The sequence below is a fragment of the Tinamus guttatus genome, unplaced genomic scaffold, assembly GCF_059628265.1.
Source record: "Tinamus guttatus ecotype Peru unplaced genomic scaffold, ASM5962826v1 Tinamus_guttatus_pri_ptg000522l, whole genome shotgun sequence".
NCBI classification, from domain to species: domain Eukaryota; kingdom Metazoa; phylum Chordata; class Aves; order Tinamiformes; family Tinamidae; genus Tinamus; species Tinamus guttatus.
The window spans coordinates 1,877,440-1,896,482 of NW_028289056.1; the positions used below are offsets into that span (position 1 = coordinate 1,877,440).

General features: G+C 50.1%; 1 pseudogene; it reads right to left on the bottom strand.

The window, feature by feature from the left end:
* Nucleotides 1-8,927: 8,927 nt before the first annotated feature.
* Nucleotides 8,928-10,515, bottom strand: LOC148592800 (uncharacterized; annotated as a pseudogene).
* Between the last annotated feature and the right edge of the window lie 8,528 nt (nt 10,516-19,043).

Below are 19,043 nucleotides of genomic sequence, written 5' to 3' on the forward strand. Positions count from 1 at the left end.
CTGTAACAAAATCCTTGCTAAAATCAAGATATGTGACATTTACTTCCCTTCCCAGCAGTTCTACTGCCTTATAGTGGAAGGTCAGATTGCTTTGACATGATTTGCTCCTGACACATTTATCTTGGCTGCTACTCATCACCTTGTCATCTCCCTGATGTTTGCAAATCCTTGTTGGAGTGGCTCTTCCAAATCTTTTATGCTGGAAGCTGAAGTGACTAGTCTATAACTAATCTATAACTCCTTATTTTTCTTTTTTTTTTCTTAACATATGCATGGGTTTTTAATAGGATCCTGGTAATTATATGAATAATATTCATACACTAGGTTGTAATTATTAGTGCTGGAAAATATCCGCCGTTGGTTACACACTTTTCGGGTTTGCCTGGCGGTGCAGACGTCCGCAGCGCTTGCAGACCTGGGAGCACTGCAAGCGCAGAGACACGTTGTCCCGTTGCTTCATTTCATGGATGCATCAAGCTGAGATACGCAAGGTGTAACTGAGGGCAGAACAGAATCCAGAGTTTATGATACAATGATCTAATCTGTCTATATAAATGGCCTGTCAGGTTGGCTACGTGATCAGCTATTCAAATATGGATGAGCCATTTCTTCTGTCCTGTTCTCAGCGAGCTAAGTGCTGAACTTAAGCAGATCACTTTGTCATGCCATTGGGAACTGCGCATTATTTTCTTACTTTCTCTTGAGTAATTTCTTATAAGTTTCCTGCTTACCTTTGAATAGAATAGCAGCTACTTTGGTCATCCATCAAAGCAGAGCTCAGTGACAGTAAGTTTTACAGTAATACTAGCTGATTCGTGGATGGTATAGACATCAGAACGCCGCAAAGATAGAGTTGTCATCATGGATCACAAACCCTGGGAAAACGAAGTGATCTTTCTCTTGCTGTCAAAGCCAGAATTAAGAAGACAGTAGGAGAGATGTAGCAGTGTAAATAGCACACAAACACAGCGGCTTAACTTGGGCTATTACATAAATTCAGGAGCTGATATTGCCAAAATGTCAGCAAAACTACAGCTCCATTTGTATGACTTTCCTAGGTGAAATACTCATTTAATATTCAGCAATTTCAGTGACTTGGACTTTGGAATAGTAAGTGGAAGAAAATGTTTCAGACTATTGACAAATATTCTCACAAGGACTTTGTATTGCAAAAAAAAAAAAGTTCAAAAGATTTCCTGTAGAAAATTGCTGTCTGTCCAAACGCCAGTTTTCCATCTCACTTGTTTAAAAACTGAGGTGTCTGTAGCTTCTCTTCCCTCTGGACACTGGCTGCTCTGGATAAGAGGAGTGTTTCCACTTGCAAAGAGAAGCGGTGCCCAGCGCCCGGGACACCTGCTCGTGGCGTTTCCTACCCTCGGCTGTGGATTAACAGGAATAAAGCCAGACGTTGGCTCCTGCTAGCCGTGTGGCACCTCTCTGCCAACCCTCCCGAGCCTGGGCTTCCTCTGCAGATAAGGCCAGTGGCTTTCCCCAGTTTTGTAGCAGAAATCCTGTGCAGCAATAGGGCAGCAGGGCAGACAGCCCGTGTCCTGTGCGGCGGCACCAGGCACCCTGCGCTCCTCTCCCCGCGCTCCTGCGCCCAAGGACACAACTTCAGCCTGGTGCAGCCTGTGCTGCTGTCAAGGGGGTGCAGCAGGTCAGAGATTTCCTGACAAAACAGGTTACTGTCAGAAACCTGGCACGTCACCAGCAGTGATGCGTTTAGCAGAAATCTGTCAGCTCCAAAAAACTTAAAACGGAGCAGGCAGGAACACAGCGGCGCGCAGGGCGGGCAGGAAGTAAGGTCACCGAGCTGAGGGTATTTTGTCGCAAGCAACCGAAGGAAAAGACATGCAGTGCATAAACAGCCCAGGCTGCATCCAGGAAAAGAGCTGGACTTGTTGTGCCCTGCATCTTTGGCTAGAAGTGCGCCCCCAAAATCACCATCCTTCTAGTTTTCTGCCTTATGTAATCATGGCTACCTGTTCTGACTTTGCAGTCTAAATTACTCCATCCCCGACGTTAGCCGTGGTGTATGTATGCAGAGCAATCGCACTCGCTGTCAGCCTTTATTTTGCTCATCTGTGCGATCTTCCTCTTGTATGAGAAGCTCTCTGCTCCCTCATTACCCCAGTGATCCATTCTGAATTCATCTTTCTACGTGCAGCATGACTAGCATGTGGTTTAGTCTGTGCACAATGTGGTGAAGTGCAGAATGAAGCTGTAAATGTAAATGCAAAAATAAAGCCTAGTTGGGAGGAGATCCAGACTATTAGAGAATAGGAGTAGACTTAAAAATGAGCTTGGCAAATAGAAATGCTTTGATAAAGGAAGATGAAATTCAAGATAATGTGAAATAGTGAATTTCAGCTGGAGCAACCAACTTCACAAATGCAGGAAAGGAGGCGAATGTAAAGTAGCCGGTATAAAGAACACTATGTATATCTTTACATATGTATTCCCTGCTGTGATTTCAGATATCTTGCAGCTCACACAGCGTCCTTATGAGAACTGTGATAGATGAGCAGCCCTGGCAGTAAGATAACTTTTATGGCAGTTGCAGAGTCAAAAGCGAACCAGAATATCATCAGATCTATTGAATTGATAATGCTCCAGGGATAGCGCATTGTCTGGAAGAAGAACACTTTTCCACATTATATTTCTTTTCCTTAGTAAGAGTTTCACTACTCCAAAATTTTGCAGAATGATTTCTCTGACCTTAGGGAAAAGCTGAACAGTTTTGCAAACATCCAAACAGCTGGGATATCTGTAGGAAAAATTTGGTTGGTTTCTTATACTCTGAGAGATGAGAGCAGGAAGAATAAATTTGCCATCTTACAGAAAATAAAACATTTTGTGAAGGTGGTTTTCAGTGGAGATCAGATGAGATCAGAGAACCCAGAGAGGGATATGTCAAAGCACAATTTACCTGGTAATCAATCAAAAAACCCAAAGGAGCCTGAGAAACTTAACTTTTCCTCACCAGCTCCAGGTTTTTCTGAGTGCCTCAGGTGACTTTTGCAGTCCATTCCAGACTGCCAGTGTAGGACTCGTCTCAAAATTGTAAAAATGGGTATTTCTCAACGTCCCTGAAAAGCAAGCTGTTTCTAGCAGAAATAATGAACAGTTTTACCTGGCCAGATGCCATCTGTAGACATGCTGAACCTACTGCACACTAAACTTCCTCTAATACTTTTATCAGGCAGTTTTAGACAATTTCCAGCCCTTGTTGTTTTCAAACCCAACAAACCTTTGGCTATTTTGTTACATCACTAATCCATAGAGCATTCCAGATCTGGTATATTATTATACTTTGACTTGCAATGCGTATTTCTACTAGGTCTCTGGCAATCCTTCCCCGAGTACTGAACAAGGATATTTATGTGTGTAGCCCACTCTTTTTCTCAAAGTGAATGAAATACACAAGTAATTGGTTGCATAATCTATATTTACTGAAAGAAATTGAATAGCAGAAACTGGGTTTTCCAGACCTCTGCATCTTTTATTTACTTATTTATTTTAACTAAAAAGAGAATAAAACAAGGGAGGGAAATCAAAAGCAAGGAAAATGCTTAGGCCTCATAGACTCTTAATAATGTCTGTATTTCTAAATGCTCTGTTTACAGATAGAGTTGCAGAATCAAAATCTAGATTTTCTAGACATCAGTTTTCCATGAAACTAAACCTTTAGCTATGATTTCTAATGCCTGTTCACCGAAGAGAAAAACCAAACAGAAATATTGCACAGAGTCCAAAGAAAAGGTGAGGGAGGAATCAATATCCATGATGTAAAGCAGAAATATATTTAAGACAGGTCTATAGCGGTCTATAGCACAGCCTTCCTTTTTTGGGCTTTATTTTAAGCTGCGCAAAGAGCACGTGCGTGGATGCAAAGAGCGACTCAGAACTGGTGACGAGCAGCGTAATCCAGAGGGCTGCCTTGTATGATGAGCAGAAGTTACCGTCACAAGAACTCGGGAAAAGAGATAATCCTTAAAAGGGAAAAATGAAAATTCTCATGGAATAAAAATATGGGGAAAATATTTCAAAATAATGGAAATACTTGGGGTTTGCCCTCAGTATTATGAAACACATTTGGCATAAGGAGCCCAAGTGGAAGGCCCGTCTCGGGTATGAACTGAGACCGCAGCTAGGCCAGACAGAGGTTTGATCCGGACATCAAGAGCTGGAGTCGGGCTTTGCTCCAGGAAACATGGAAGCCTCCTGCCGCTTGGAGGAGCTTGCAGGGTGCTCTGGAAGTCGCGTCCTCCCTGGAACCCGCCTGGGAAACGCCACGTCCCGAATCCCTGTGTGCGCACGGGGCGGGCGATGGGCAGCGCGGTGCGGGCGATGGGCAGCGCGGTGCAGGCCGTGTACCGGAGCTGCCGCCTGCCCTGGAGCCAGGACATGGCTGAGGAGCCGCAGAACTTTGGCAGGGCGGCCATGTTGGGGCTCGGGGCGGAACGGCCGGCGGCGGGAGCGTGTGGAGAAGGCGGCGGCCGGGAGCGGGCGGCACCGAGCCCTGCGTGGCCGGAGCAGAAGGGCTGGCACCACGCGCCGGCACCGAGTCCTGCTCACCCGCGGCACCGGAGCAGAAGGGCTGGCACCACGCGCCGGCACCGAGCCCTGCTCACCCGCGGCGCCGGAGCCAGCGCCGCGCTTCCCGGGAGCAAAGGGACACAGGGAAACAGCCGAGAATGGGGCCTGCAGGGGTACGAGGTGTTGGTGTGTGTTTTGTCAGGTAAAAGTCATGAAAGAAATGGGTGGAGAAGGAGAAAATGAGATAAGGGCAGGGGTTAGCTTGTCACAGAGAATCATGCAGAACTAACGCATTCTAGTTCTCTGATAAAACAGCTAGTTTTGCAGGGAAAGCATCTGTGTGATTCTCCATGGTGTAGGTTTTCTGTGTGTCCCCATAGCAGAAAGCAGGACTAAGAAATGAGCTTGCAGTAACCCGTGAGAATTCACGGGGCTCGAAAAGGTGGTGAGCGGCTCCGCGTGCCTGGAGGAAGCCCCGCGGGCCGCGACGGAGGGCGAGGGCCCCGCGGCGCCGCGCGGCCGCGTCCCCTTCCGCAGGGGAGCCCCGCTCCAGTGCACCCAGAGGACACTCGTGTCCCCTTCCGCAGGGGAGCCCCGCTCCGGTGCACCCAGAGGACACTCGTGTCCCCTTCCGCAGGGCAGCCCCGCTCCAGTGCACCCAGAGGACACTCGTGTCCCCTTCCGCAGGGGAGCCCCGCTCCAGTGCACCCAGAGGACACTCGTGTCCCCTTCCGCAGGGGAGCCCCGCTCCGGTGCACCCAGAGGACACTCGTGTCCCCTTCCGCAGGGCAGCCCCGCTCCGGTGCACCCAGAGGACACTCGTGTCCCCTTCCGCAGGGCAGCCCCGCTCCGGTGCACCCAGAGGACACTCGTGTCCCCTTCCGCAGGGGAGCCCCGCTCCAGTGCACCCAGAGGACACTCGTGTCCCCTTCCGCAGGGGAGCCCCGCTCCGGTGCACCCAGAGGACACTCGCGTCCCCGCGGCCGGAGGCGGCAGCGCTGGAGACGACAGCCCGGACTCGCCTCTCCGATCTCCGTTCCTGAGTATTCCTTGGAAGCAAACTGTGTGGCAGCATGGCAAGGAAGACAAGACTGTTAGCTTCAAGCTGTCATCCCGGGGAGAGAGAAGTCCGGAAGGGGAACCTAAAAGGGAAGAACTGAGGCCATTTGGTGTTTAAATATGTTTATTTTAAATAGAACAGTGATTTAGAACTATTGTAGACTTCACTGGGATGATACAGAAATGAATAATAAGCAAGAGTCATTCAAGAAAGACAAGCTTCAAACATGACAGCCATAGACAGACCTGTCAGTCTCATAGATCTCGTTTGCCTTTTTTTTTTTTTTTTTGATTGCTAAGTATTCCTATGATGTTCCAAGGACATTGGCATTGGATAGAAGAACATTTAAAACCGAAGCTCATGGGCTCCATAAAGATCCTGGTTTGCACCTGTAATGAAAAAAAGCTGTAAGTGTTATATATGTCCTTCATAAGCTAGAATAAAGTACATATCCCAGTCAAGATAAAATTTTTCATTTTAAAATTAGTTTACAGCAATAATTACATGTTGTCAGAGTTAATGATGTTCTCAAGCACATATCACTGTAATGGTGGTCAGCTCCAAGCGCGTGTGTAGCTTGCACTTGGGAAGCAGCATAATAATAATAAAGTTTTAATTGAAAATGTGACCCTACCACTAAAAAATAACTAAGCACTAACAAAGGCTTATGATTCATACATATAAATATATGGTTCCAGAAATGTCTTTGCAGTCTTTGTGCATAGGAAACTCCTGCATCCTCTCATGTTGCCTGGTTTGGTTTTGCCAGGGCTATGTTCTAGAAACGGAACTAGCTGAAGTAATGTTGTAGAGAGATTGTAAATACCTACAAAGGCTTCGTCCTTGAGGTGTGGGGACGGCGTTTGCCTGGGTCAGGTCCAGCCGGCCTTGCCCGGGCTGCAGGGCAGCACTGCCACATGCAGTTTTGTAGGCCGTGGCTCGGGGGGCTCCATCATGACGGGCTGTGTGTGTTGGCAGAGGTCATATGCGCTGATATAACGTGTGTGTGCGTGCACACGTGTGTGCACTTGTACCAGTGACGTTCTCAGGGGCAGTGAGATCCTCGTTGAACATGGTTCTTTGTGCCAGACGGGCTGTAGGACACCCGGCGGGCGGGAGCGCGGGGACGCTTCACTGCCGCCTCGTGAGGGAGTAGCAGGGGGTCCTTCTGCCTCGTAAGCGACTCCCCAGCTCTGCTGGAGACAAAAGGAGAGTTTGATAATTCACGTGAAGCGGGACAGCGCGGACCGAGAGGCTTCGCACGGCATCCGGTCCCGCGGTCCCGCGTTAACCGTGGAATATCTGCCACCGAGCGCAGCGCTGGCCTCGCTGTGTCATTGCTCTGTTTCGGCGTTGGTTTTTGTTTGTTTTTTCCTTCAGATTATTTTGAAAAGCTTCATTTCCATTTCCCATCAGAACAAAAAGGAATAGGTAAAATGGTGAATGTTTGTGCAGAGGAGAGCTTGTTCTTGGCCAGCCGGCTCTGTCCCTGAGCGAGGTCCTGGACACCCAGGTTAGACCCTCCTGGCTTCTTTGTGCCCGGGAGCTGAGCGAGGGAACAAGCCTTCGCTTTTTCTGTTGTTCATAATTCTGCAAAGCCAAGGAGGAGAACAGCTTTTTGCCTGATTCTGTTAAACTTCCCAAACATACTTTATTTATCCCCAAGGCTGGCAGTGGGTGACACCAGCCCACGTGGCGGCTGGCACGGGGCAATGGGCAGTGCCTGCAGCGGCACCGGCGCAGGGAGCAGCCTCCAAAGCCAAAGCTTCTGCCATGGGGGATCCAGCAGCCGTCGCTCCATTCCGCATCGTCTGTTGGTGCTTTTGGTCACGCTCAGCACCCGTGCCCCAGGTTGGGTGCGCTTCGTGGGCCCTGCTGCCTTCTGCTTTCAGGCCCTCTGACCCACACACCTTTGTCCGGGTGGGGGAGCATCATTTATTAGAAGAATATTTTAAAAAAAGGACAGCTGAAAAGCAAGTCCATGACACTGCTTCAAACTGATGGCTTGCAGACTACATGAACCTTCCCATGAAGGCAAACCTAAAGGATGTGCTGCAGCGCTGGGCTCGGTCCTACCGGGACTGACTCTGGGCACGGAGCTGGGGACGGTGCGCCGGGCAGGGCGAGCTGGCACTGTCTAACCTGGCCCCTAGATCTACCTGTGCGTATTTTTATAGACAAGATATGCAAATAATGATAATGTGGGTTAAAATTAGCAAGAAAATATTGCACGTTTCCTTGCTGAGTAGATACAGAAACAACAGCAGAGTCGTGTTTGCAGTATTGTTATCCCTGCTATCCCTGAAAGTACCTTGCAGACTAAGGCTCTCTTCAAATGTGTTTTCCAGTTCCAAAGCTGTAGCTGTTAGGCACCTGCACCGTGTATGTAGCACATGTGCCTCGGATATGGGGGAGACGTGCAACGGGTGCTCAGCATTGGGTTGTGCCTTGTAATGGGATTTTATAGAAACAACATTTTAATTTGCCAACCATTTTCTAAAGAAGCAGAAGCAGGTGTTTCTTCTGTATCATAAGTCATATTTTCCGTCTGTCTGGGTTTTTAATATAACTTTGCTTTTGCTTACAAATCAAGCCCAGTGTTCTCTATTTTCAGCTTCCTAAATTACTCACATTTCAGAGCTGTCAATAGCCAAAAATAATACGGACACATTCGTATACAGTGCAGCTCTGCTGTAGCACTGAGTGCTTTTATTACTCAGAAGTGAAGAATTTATATCAAATATATTTATAGAATACTTTCTATGTATTAACTGATTTCATGTCTTTCTAATTCTTGAAGAAAATGAAGTCTGGTTATGTAACTTCAGCTACTTCAGTTTTGCCAGAGTTGTTACTTTTGCTGTTAGACTGAAATATATATATATATATATGCATGCCTTCACAATTTACACACAGTTTATACCTGGACTCTTCAGTAGTCTATCAGAGGCTGAATATTCCTGGCCATGTTATTGATTCGACACCGAGTTATTCCATGACCTTCTCTGATTCAGTAACTGAACGCAAAGTTTATCTGCAGATTGATGACACTCCTCAAGGCTCAGGTTCTCCATCCTCCTTCGATTTGCTGCAGGCACTGAAATCAGAGCGGCTGAGGTCCAGGGGTCCTCAGCAATTGCAGTTCCTGCTGAGTTTGCACGGTTAGTGAGTAGTATTGTCTCTTTCTTCCAAAAAAAATGTGAGAGAAAGATAACTCAAGAAGCCTAATCAGTCTGCAGGAAAGTAGGTTCTTTTGCTGAGCTATGATCCTTCATCTGCAATTCTTCAGGAGCTTAAATCCTGAGTGGCAGGCCAGGGTAAGTACAGCTCAATTTTCAGGCACAAGTAGTGTCATATAATGCATCTCCTCAAATGACTGCCAAGAGTTTCAGAAAGAAAAAAAGACAAAAAAAAGACAAAAAGGGAAAAAAGAGAAATCAAGAGTTGACATTTCAGAGGAATTTAAGAAAAATGGAAAGAACGAACCTTGGTGCTGCTGTGCGTGGTCAGGTCGCTACGGGAATCACTGGCGTTGATCTTTTCAGTATTAGAGGAGGGATAAATGAGCGGTGCGACAGCTCGCGGGTGCAATCGCTGCCCCCGGGGCCCGACCCGGCCGAGCGGCCCGAGACCCTGCGCGCTGCACCGTGCCGCACCGTACCACACTGCACCGTGCCGCACCGTACCGCACTGCACCGTGCCGCACCGTGCCACACTGCACCGTACTGCACCGTGCCGCACCGTACCGCACTGCACCGTGCCGCACCGTGCCACACTGCACCGTGCCGCACCGTGCCGCACCGTGCCGCACTGCACCGTACCGCACCGTGCCGCACCGTACCGCACTGCACCGTGCCGCACCGTGCCACACTGCACCGTGCCGCACCGTGCTGCACCGTGCCGCACCGTACCGCACTGCACCGTGCCGCACCGTGCCGCACCATGCCGCACCGTACTGTGCCGCACCGTACCGTACCACACTGCACCGTGCCGCACCGTACCGCACCGTACCACACTGCACCATGCTGCACCGTACCACACCGTACCGTGCCGCACCGTACCGCACCACACCACACCGTACCGCACCGTACCACACCGCACCGTGCCGTACCGTACTGTGCCGCACCGTACAGTACCACACCGCACCGTACCGCACCGTACTGCACCGTGCCGCGCCGTACCGTGCCGTACCGTGCCGTACCGCACCGTACCGTGCCGTACCGCACCGTACCGCACCGTGCCGCACCGTGCCGCACCGCACCGTGCCGCACCGTACCACACTGCACCGTACCGCACCGTACCACACCGTACCACACCGCACCATACCACACCGTACCACACCGCACCATACCGCACTGTACCACACTACACCGTACCACACCGTACCGCACCGTACCACACCGTACCACACCGTACCGTACCGCACCGTACCACACCGTACCGCACCGCACTGTACCACACCGTACCACACCGTACCACACTGCACCGTACCGCACCGTACCACACCGTACCTTACCACACTGTACCGCACTGTACCACACCGTACCACACTGCACCGTGCCGCACCGTACCACACCGCACCGTACCGCACCGTACCGCACCGTACCGCACCGTGCCACACCGTACCACACCGTACCACACCGCACCACACCGTACCACACTGCACCGTGCCGCACCGTACCACACCGCACCGTACCGCACCGTACCACACCGCACCACACCGTACCGCACCGTACCACACCGCACCACACCGTACCACACCGCACCGTGCCGCACCGTGCGCCCCGGAGCAGCCCGAGCGCCGCGGAGCAGAGCTGTGAAACCGCAGCGAGGCGCAGGGCGCGGGAGGCGCGTTGTGGCCTGCCAGAGCATCGGCAAACACGGCGAGCACAGGCGTAGCTGCGGAACTTCATCATTTCGTCTTTGCTCTCGTTGTCTTCTTTTTTTTCTTTTTCTGCAGGGGAAAAGTGAAGGAATAATGAAAGTAAAGAACCGAAGGAGGAAAATACTATTATCAGAGTGGTTTGTGCCAAACTGCAGTTCAAAAGACTGCTGATCTTGACTGAGATAGTGTTTGCAGAATGCTTTGCAACAGTTTTTGAGCCAGAACACTTTCCTCTGGGAAAGACAAAGATGCCGAAAGCAAAAGAGGTGTGCAGCAGAGGCCCTAGGTATCTGTGGGTCATTTCAACTGCCGCAGTAAAAGAACAGTGTGCATCTGCCTTCGATATTTTTCTAGTTTCCTAACATTCATGAAGGTTATGAAACGGGAATGTTAGCATTCATTTCAGCTGTGCGTCACTGGGAAAAGCAAACTGGGATGGATCCCGGGAGCCTTCGCAAAGGCAGGTGCCCGGGAAGCGCTTCCCGGCACGGAGCGTGGCCCAGGCCGGCCTGCCCGCGGGGCGCTCCCCGGGACGCTGCCGGCAGCCCCGGCGAGGCCGCGCGGGCGGCAGGACGTGCGCGCGGGGAGGCCGCGCTGCGGCGAGCGCCGCGGTGCCGCTCGGGCCGGGGGCCTCTCCCGCGGTTCTGCTGGGACGTTTCGGCAGCCCCTCGGCTTCCGGAGGCCCCCGGGCTCGGGTGCAGAAGGGTCCGTGCGCTGTGGCTTGCCGCAGTGGTGGTGGCCGTGCCTCTCAGTGGTGTCCCCAGACGGGCCGTGCCTCTCAGTCCTGGTCACCGACACGCGTGGCGGTGGGAGCCCCCGCGGTGCCGCCCGGGCCGCGCTCCTGTCGCAGCAACGTGCAGCGTTTGCAGCGTCTGGCCTCAGCCCTAGGACAGGACGGGAATCTTCCGACTCCTCCTCTATCCACAGCGAGGGCAGGTGACAAGAGACACCTCGTGTAACTGATCACGGACGTACGTCCATCAGACTGTTGTCAGATGTGTTATTGGCCTTTGCTCTGATCTATACCTCTGACTGCTCTCCCCATTAGGTGGATCGCGACTCCGTATTGATTAATCTGCAGCAGAACTGAAATGGATGAGCTGGGTGGGACGTCGTGCCTGGCCTGGAGCCCTCCTCGCTAACGCCGTAGCACCCGAGCGAGACGAGTATGTTTGCTCAGCTCAGAACAGATGCTTTTATTTCGGCTGATATTGAGTCATTTTAATCAGTAAGTACCTTTCTGACAGGCAGAATGCTTGTCAGTCATGGAGGAATCCAAAAATCCATTTATACGAGGATTACGCTGAGCCCTTCCCGTGATTGCGCTGTCTCTTGCACCTTGGGCAGATCTCTGCTGGAATCTGAGTGCACCACGGGGAGGGGCGCAGTGTTTGGAAGGAAGCGAATGAGACACAGAATTAATGTTCCGCTCCCCACAAACTGTTTTCCAGCTGTCAAACTGCATTATTCATTTCTGCACCTGTAAATCTCTTCGTTTTCAATCTTGTACCTTTCTCTGAAACATCTGAGTTTATTAAATTAGAAACACAAACCATTTCCTAGACGCTCACCTTATACCTTTTGCTTATCACCTGCTTGTGCCCTAAGTAGCTACCGCAGACCCGTGAAGACGCTTGTTGAGGAGCCATCTAGTCCTGGACCTTGGTGAGTCACGCACAGCTCCCTAAGGAGAAGGGGGCTGCTCCTGCCGGCCACGGGAACCGGCGTTCCCGGCCACGGGAACCGGCCTTCCCAGCCACGGGAACCGGCGTTCCCGGCCACGGGAACCGGCCTTCCCGTTCCCCTGCGGTCAGCGGCTCCGGGCGCTGCCGCCCTCCCGGCGGTGCCGCTGGAACATCTCTTGGTGGATGCCGGGGTCCTTCTGGGGGCCATCGGGAATGGACACGGAAGGAAAAAAGCGAATCAGATTTTCAGATCCCCTGACACAGTTAGAATCTGAATTTCCAGCTTTGTAGAACAGTCTGCAAAGTGCTTCCTGCCGATACATCTAAAGAATGGGTGACTATTTGTTGGGTTTCCCTCTGGGGTCCTTTCGTTTTCTGAGCTAAGAGCCATTTTCTCCTGCTCAGAAAGCACGGCTTTCCTTGCTTGCAGCCTCCTTTCACACCCCTGCATCCTTTCTCTGCCTTTTTGGGGTGCTTTTAGAGAAAAGAAAAGAGGCCAGGTGAATTTCGGGTAAACTCGTCTGCTGCTTGCTGCTTGTTCGGTGTGACCCGGAGATGAAGGAGCATCTCACACCATCAGTCCCTGGACTTTCGGGTCTGAATGAAAATCTCTGTTTTGCCCATTATGGGATTGCAGAGGGAACCGAGTGCGACGCAGAGCTCGACTGTGCGCCAGGATCGCTGATGTCCCCGTCACGGCAGCAGCGCTGGCAGCAGTGACACGCTGAAAGGTCAGGGCCGTGGTGGCAGTACAAGATGCTGCTGCCAGGGCAGCTCGACGCTCCTGCCCTTCTGGAAATGTGCAGAATTCACTCAGCCTGGCAGCAGAGTTGAACTTAAGGGTCTTCCTGTGATTTTTTTATAAAGCCATTTTTAATAATTCATTAGTGGCATGTATAGATTCTTCTGGTGTGGCAGCTGAAAGGAGATGCAGAGCCGAGAGCAGCAATCAGATGGAGATGCTGGGAGAATGCGTTGTGTTTGCAATATCTTCAGCTTTTGTTACAAACCCTGTCACAGCACAGGCTCTTTGTAGGCAGCCTACAATGCCAGGGACCCTAATGATCATGTGGAGTCTGAAATCTAGTCCTTGGCTCTTAAAAAAATGAAAACATTACTACACTGGCTTTTAATTTTTTTTTTTTCACTTCATTTCTTTGTCATTTTATTCTTCACCATTTAAACCTTTTGTGACCTTTAGGAAAGAAAAATCAAAACATAGAGCATTTCAAAGCTTAAGTAATCATTTTTTATATCCTACTACCACATTCATCCCACTTGAAATATCCACTTGAATGGTTTGTGCTTTAAGATCTCACAAATGTTGCTTTTCCTGAAGGCTTGACGGAGAACTCACTTAAAGACAGGCTGCGGGGACGGCAGCCGCACAGGATGAAAGGGATTTTAGCTTGTTTCATGTATAATGCAGAGCTAGGGAAAGAAGCAGGGTGATCTAGATCACAAAACCGCTTCGCCATCCCAAAACTCAGGGGGATGCGGTCTCACTGAAGAAGCAGCCAGAAATCACACCTTATCAGTGAACCACGTACACCACTGATTTTTTGCAGCAGTATTTTTCTCTTCTTAATTGCCGTACATTTTTACTCCTTGAGAAAATAGCTGCTCGTGCAGCTAAATACTCCGCTTGCTTCCCCGTTCTCCGCGTTTCAAGGCCTCTCCGTTGCCCTCGGGCCCGTGGTGCCGCTGCAGCGAAGCGGAGCAGGAGGAGGAGGCCGCGGTCCCGGACCCGCCGGCAGAGACACCCCGGGCTGCGGCACGTGGGGGACGATCCCAGGCCACAAGCAGACCAATAGGTGCCAAACGTGCCTGCGTCAGGACGGTGCAGGTTTGTGCGTGTGTGTATACGTGTATTTATAATTGATGTATGGAGCGGGGAAACAGCCACCAGCTAGCCCTGGCACGTGCCGAGGCCAGAGCGTGTCCCCTGGTCCCCTGTCCTCGTGGGACCGCAGGGTCCGGGTTTGGGTCACCGTGAGAGCGACCTCCACGGCCGCCGCCAAAGGGAAGCGATAGGGTAGAGATTGCAGCGCAGCCCCTGCCCAGCGCGGTACAGAAACGCTGGGTTATGGGTCACCGAGTGCGGGCTGCCCTCGTGCAGCCTTCCCGCCTCAGCCCCCGGGACACGTGCTGTAACTGCGGGGCTACGGCACCATCACAGCACACACGGGATGCAGGATAGCACACAGGCAATCGATACCAGGACCAGAGCAAGAGGGAAAACTTCTGTTTCCATCCTCTGTTGGGATAACTTTTCAAAATACTCTATCTGTGTGTGCGTGTGTTGAATAATTCACAAAAAAACATTGCAAATATTAACAAGCTGAGTTCCTCAGTCCAGATGTATTCCATGTGCTTTACCTGCTTGTTTTCCTGGCTGGTATCCTTACTCCACAGCATCCTGCTCCCACGGTACAGCCGCAGCTCCCCGGCATGGCTGTGTCACATCAGCGGCCCTGGACATCCCGGTCCCGATCACTTCTGCAGAAACTGTACTTTAGAAACTGTACTTTAAAAACAAAGCAAATTTTGATAGAAAATTCTGAGCATCTGAAGATAAACTCCTATACAAGTGTTTTTTTTTTAAAGCCTTAAGATATCTTTTTTTTTTGTAATATTCAATTAGCATAGCATATGTTCAGAATGCTTTTACAGAGCCTTTTGATTCATTTTTGTTTAATTCCTGAAAAAGCATGAATAAAATGTAGATGGGGGGTGAGTAATAAGTTGTGTTTGGGCATTTCAATAGTATCCATTATTTTCCACTTAAAATTAAATTACTTTTAAAGTTTGTTTATTTTCATTTTAATAGCAACAAATTTTATGTCATTATGTTAATATACTGCAATTTATCACCTCTGAAAGTACAGAAAAAAATACAAAAAACTATTACAGCCAGACAGCAAACTACTAGGCTAGAAAGACCACAGGAAAAAAAATATTAATCTGGAGGAAGTCAAAGGGACCGTTCCGTTCTGTACCACTGAGCAAACAGGCAAACCAGAGGCTTTCAGCAATGTGAAATTCTGATTAGTTCGATAGGGCCTGGGCTGCGATTTCAAACACGTCTCCCAATCTCCAGGGAGGCCACAGAGCCTCTCTGCAAAGGGGAAAAGTTTCTGAGGGAGTGAGTGAGACTCTGGGTGAATGTGATTAAATCGCTCTCACTTTCTTGCCATCCATTCCATCACCATGTTTATCCTGTCTGGGAGAGCGGATCATCCGTCTTCCTCCCAGACTGATGCTTCGCTAACTCCTGCAAAATCACAAGCAGTCTATTTTATCAATTTAGGCTTTTTCCTGTTGGCTTTTGTGGCCGGAGCAGAAGAGTGGCTGTGCTGGGGCCTCCTGAGAAGGCACCAAGGAGCCGCTGGAAGGGCCCACGCTCCCGGATGTGGCACACTGTGCCCGAGCTGGCGCTGAGGAGCCCTCGTGGTTCGGGCTGCGCGGGGACGACGTGTCAGGCGCGTGCGGATGTGCAGTCTCGTGACAAAGGGAGTTTGGTCTGGCTGATGGTCACATCCAGAAAATGCTAGCAATATAAACTTCTTGATAGATAGCTTTTAACCCAGTGAAACTGTTCCCTCAAACCCTTGGGAGGAGAGAACCTTTTAAGTCAAATGGAAAACGTTAATGAACTTCCATGTTGTGATTTCTTTTTCCTAATTCAATAACAGCTGTCAGCACCTTTCTTTCCCTCCTTTCACCTTAACAAGTTAATATACTGAACTGCCTCCAGCCTGTGCTGTGATTATTAATTACTAGGTGCTACCGAATGTATTTTTGGACCTCTTTCTTGTGCAGTAGTAAAAGTCATTCGTGTTTAACACAGCCTAGTGGAAATCTTTTGGGAAAGGCCTTCCACAGGGAAAACTGCAGAAAATGTGCAGCCCTCGCGCTCCTGCTGGCGAGGAGGTGCCTGGGGCAGCTGTGGGCATGGACGGAGCTGAGGTGTCTGCAGCGCTGGGTCTTTAGGTCTTCACACTTAGGTCCTGACACTTGGGTAAAATCCAAATGAGCTTCCCAGGGTCTTGGAACAGCCGAGAACGTTTAGCCTAGCGACTGTCCCATTGACATGGAATTCTGTTGTCCTGCGCGTGGGACTGTAACAGTGCATGCTGTTGCACTGAGGGAGATTTATCAACTGTGCAAATCAATGCATTGCTTAAATTAACTGGAATATGGTAGAGGGGAGACCTCCTCAGCCAAATGCAACCTCAGGCTTTCACAGATAAACAGTCCATGAAAAGCATTATATTTCATTTCTGAGCTGCACTATATATTACATCTCTGTTTTGCAGCTCTCATTTAGGATGGTCCCGTAAGCAGGATCTTTGTTCCCTGTGATTTGGCCTTGCCCAAGCCGGAATGCTGCTTTCCTGCAAGGAGCTGGGAGCGGGTGCTGCTCCCGGGGAGGTCCGGGGGCTCCTCGGGGCCGTCCGCACACCGGCAGCGCTGGATCCCGGCGGCTCCTCTCCTCTCCTCTCCTCTCCTCCCCGGGGAGCAGGATGCTCCTGCTGCCAGGGCCCCTCCGTCTCCATCCCATCCCGCTGCTGCGCTGCCCGCGGCTTCCTTAGCATTCTGCAGCTCTTCTTGCAATTCATTAAGGAAAGTGCTGAGTGATTGCAGGACTAACCCTCAAAGAGCTTCTCTGGTTGCTTCAGGGCTAATAACTCCTCTGTACCGGCCATTGCCAGTTCCTCCAGCCAGTCTTCCAGCCACTTCTGGTCCTGTGCGTGTCTGCATCTTCTTTAGCAGAGATGATAGTTCTCAACTTAGCGCCCTTGCACACTTCATTCCAAACAAATCAAGTCTGTGGCATTTACTTTGTCTGGTAAATATGTAATTTTACCAAGGAATAAAGTTGTAGTATTAGAGATGCAGACTTGCAGAAAGTTACAGCTCAGTCACACCTACAGTCAGTGGACTGCATAGATTATTTAGCTATTATTTTTTATCACGTATCCATTTTCTGTGCTGTGTACATTAGGCATGCTATATTCTGGCTATATTTCAGTGTAGGCTAACACCTTAATGACAAAATGAGAAAGACAAGTGATTCATTTCTCCAAATTAGCAATACCCACACATTTCAGACAACTGGCCATGATAATGCATCCTACACTTCAGCCATGTTTTATGAAAGATTGATTGAAAGCTGGAAATGAGCCTTAAGGAAAATGACATAAAACTATTTACCCGTATTCAGCTCTGGCCAGCAGAACTTCATGCTGAGGTACTGTCAACATATCTCCTCTGCCTTATGTTTAATTCAGCGCAGAGCTTGTAGTGGAATAACATCAAGTCAAGCTTTTATTAAAATTTCCTTACTTGAAGTCTCAAAGCAACCAGTGTCATTAGAGTTTAAGCATGGTGGTGAATGAAGAACCAAGGGAGCTGTTAGGAGGAACAAGTGCATTTCGAGACTGGCGCTGGATTCGATTAGCTCGTGGGCAGCCCTTTGGCTGGGCGCTATCTGCTGGCCACGGGCACGCGGGCGTCCCGGAGCAGCAGCGCGGAGCTGCCCATGGAGCCCGTGTCGGAGCCTCCCCCGAGCCCGGCCGGCCGGAGAGGAGCTGGATCCCGCTCCGTGTCCCTGCAGGAAGGGATGCTGCGCTCCCGGATCCGGGAGCTGGGCCACCGCGGTGCTAAGAGCGCAGGGCAGGACCTCCGGATTCCAGCTGCAACCGCCTGGGAATGATGGCAATGACCACAAACTGAAGCACCAAAAGTTCCACAGGAACTTAAGGAAAAATTCCTTCCCAGTGAGGGTGCCAGAGCCCTGGAACAGGCTGCCCAGAGAGGTTGTGGAGTCTCCTTCTCTGGAGATCTTCAAACCCGCTTGGACGCAGTCCTGTGCCACGTGCTCTGGGTGACCCTGCATGTGCAGGGGTTGGACTAGGTGACCTCGAGAGGTCCCTGCCAACCTTGAGCATTCTGTGACTCTGTGATTCTATGGGCCCCATCAGAGACCCTGCCACAGATTCATAACTGTTAAATCTTCACAGGTGGGATGTAGCAGTGGTGTGTCCATCACATTTTATCCAAATAACTGATTCATTCATTTGGCATCATTCAGACGCAGCAAGGGATTTTCCTACTGTTCTAAATATAAGTGATCTGCAGGACATGCTTCGTAATCTGCTGGAAATGCATTGATTTGCTTGTACAACATCTCTGATGGCTTTCCCTAATTTTTATGACTGAATGTGTTCTGCTTTTCTAGCATGAAGCAGAAAGAGACACAGAGGCAGTGAGCTGGATCACAGAGAGCACTGCCACCCCCTGCATACATATTCATTAATTACCAGGAAATTATTAATCACTAGGTTAATTCTGGAACCGTAAGTTGCATATTCAAGATCCAGTATTAAAAGGTGCTCATAGCTCTGAAGTGCTCTGAATAGAGAAGAGAATAAAGAGAAACAAATGGAAGGAAGAGGAGAGAAAAAATAATCAAGCCTTTACAGGGAAAAAAATGAGAAGCCTTTGGTGGCTCCTGATGTACCTGTGTGACACCGCAAACAGCAAGGGAAAGGCCAGCTTCGCTCTCCGCACCGTTCGCATCGCTCCGCGGCTCGCGGCAGTGCTACCCCTCAAGCACTGGCCGTGCTCGTTTCTAAATAATATGAAGGAACCAGCAGTCAAGGCCCTTCTGAACTTTATAAAACTGAGCCAAATTATGTCAGAAATGCTGCTAAGACCTCTGGGGTATCAAAAACCAACCAGAAAATTTCTCGGCGTAGCTGAGACAAGCGCGGTGCGTTTGCAGCGCTCCCGTGGCTCACGCGACAGGCAGACCGCGTGTGCAGCAGCACAACCTGTACATTCTGTACCACGACCCGTACATTCCATA